Below are 2,680 nucleotides of genomic sequence, written 5' to 3' on the forward strand. Positions count from 1 at the left end.
AAAAAAAAAAAAAAAAAAAACACACACATTAAGCAAGCTCCGTTACATAGCAGTAAATATCCAACACAAATTACTAGCATATTAAATGAATTGACAGGCTCTGCCCAAGGAAATAAAATATGATTCAACATTAGGGGGAAAAACCCGCTTCATTGTATGTAATTCCTTATGCACAAAAATAGAGCAGAAAAAAATTTGATCGTGTCAACAGGTACAGAAAAAGCTTTTTAAAGAAATTTAATATGAGTGCATGGTAAAAGAAAAAAAATACATTTAGTTAATCTATATACAAATAGAACTTCCATTTCCTAAAATCAACAGCAAACATACTTAAATGTGAAACATTCGAAGAATTATCATTCAAGTCAGGAATGAGAAGTAGATGTAGGCTATTATCTCTACGTTTGAAATCAGGATTGAGGCACAAAGAGCTATAATTATCAAAATGAGTAAGTGGTATGAATATTGGAAAAACATGTAATGTTTAGTGATAATACCATTATCGATCTTGAAAATTCAAAGGAAAAGGTATGTAGAATATTTAAGTGCATGGGTCTTCAGAACAAGGTGTACAACAGATTACTGGAGAAAATGAAAATCTTCACCTCACGAAAGCAATAACTAACTACAACAATTAATAGACAATATGTCATTTGCAATAGCAACAAAATCCAAGAATTACCTGAAAAGAAGTCTAATAAAACTGTATAAGATCTTTACAGAGGCAACTATCAAAGTATACTGACATATTTGGGAAAAAAGAGCTTGAAATAAATAAAGGAGCATAACATATTCATTCATGGGGAACACAACTGTGTAAAAATGTAAACTCAGCTTAAATTATTTAAAAGTTAGTGCCTTACCTGTAGCCGCCAACATTACGAGCAAATTTGGGCTGCTGTGCTCTGCTTCCCAAATCAACCCTAAAAAGTTATAGAATGGAAACAGAAAGTAAAAAACCAGTATCAGCGACAAAATCTATACAAGAAAACACAAAAAAAGTCCAGGGTGAAACTGAAGACTGTGTTGAGCTGGTACTTGTGCTTGACACTTGCAGTGTCGGTTGGAGGGGGTTAGTGGCAGAGATTTTGGGGAGGTTTGTAGCCTGACTAGACAGCAGACGAAAGAATGGGTAGAATAAAAGTTTTAAAATTTCCACTTCACTTCATTGCACAATCTGAGGCAGCCCCTGAAAACACGATGCCAAGAGGCCTAGTGTAATAGCAGGACATCAGAAAATTGGGTTGGTTAAGGCAGTATGGCTCCAGAGTTCTGCTATTAACAACCTGAAACCAACATAGTGGGAGAGGAACTACGTTTTTTTAAAACTAACTTCTTTCAACAGAACACAAAGACAGGAATAGAAGAAGAATAGGATATTAGAGTGAATCATGCATACTAAGGGTAGGTATCAGTTCATAGAAATATATATTGCTACCTACATATATACTTGGAAGATACGTAAACGCTATTTCTTCGATTCAGAGAATAAATCACTTAGGACCAAAGGTTTGCCAAGTGTAGCTCTGGCTGGGGAGGAGCTCCCGTGGGAAGGTGTGCGTCTTCTCCCAGAGGTCACTACAATCGCAGGAGCACCTGGCCTGGGACCCACAGCCATTCTCTACAAGGGGTGCAGATGCGCATATGCTCAGAGGTGACAGAAACAGTGTATCTCCCACCCATCACTTCATCCAACAGCCAGGAGTGAGGAAGAGGACCCTCCTGAGTGAGGACTGAAGGTCCACCCTCCCCACATAGAGGGACCAGAGAATCCAACTCAGCCCCTTGTCAGCCCTGGTAAACACTGGCAATGATGTCACCCCGACCATGCCCCTCCCCCCAATGCCACTTCGGGGGGACTCAGAGTCAGAGACTTGGTCTGAGGGGAGCAGACACAATCGGCAGAGGATGGCGGTCTAGGCTCAGCCAGGCATCCAAGTCAGAACCCTGAGGGATGACCAAAGGCCCCTCCCAACCCCAACTCCCCGACCCCACCATGCTCTAAGCCGCAGGATCCCCGTCCCAATCCCTACCCCTACCCCAATACCATCTTCATGCTTACCCCACCCCCCTCCAGATCCCCTTCCAGGTAGAATCCGGTTCCACCCCTGCCGTGGACCCAGGGAAGTCACAGGGCCCGGATGTGACGTCACTGACTTGCGCATTGGGGTCAGAGGGCAGCGAGATTCTCGCCGTGAGCAACGGCCTGATGTCGGCGGAGGGAAATGGGCCCAGGCTCGGTGAGGAGGCAAGGTGAGACGCTGAGGGAGGACTGAAGAGGGCCTTACCCCAGATAGAGGGCCCCAAGTAATCCAGCTCTGCCTCTGCTGCCAGTCCTGGAACAGCCTGGAGGGGCAGAGGTCTCAGACTGGGTCACCCCACCCCACCCCGCCAACCCCTGCCGCTTAAGCTGCAGGGAACGCTGGCATAAGAGCTTGGTGTGAGCAGGGCGGGGCTGGTTAGAAGGGAGCAGGGCCCAGACTCAGCCACGAATCAAGGTCAGGACCCCAAGAGAGAACTGAGGGCAACCTAACTCCCACACCCGCCACCATTCCCTTCTCCCAAACACCAACCCCACCTGCATCCCCCAACACCAACCCCACCTCCATCCCCCAACACCAACCCCACCCCCACCCCTCAAACACCAACCCCACTCCCACGGCCCATTCCCATCCCCACC

This window comes from Rhinopithecus bieti, unplaced genomic scaffold, assembly GCF_001698545.2.
Source record: "Rhinopithecus bieti isolate Rb0 unplaced genomic scaffold, ASM169854v2 scaffold_69436, whole genome shotgun sequence".
Taxonomy (NCBI): Eukaryota; Metazoa; Chordata; class Mammalia; order Primates; family Cercopithecidae; genus Rhinopithecus; species Rhinopithecus bieti.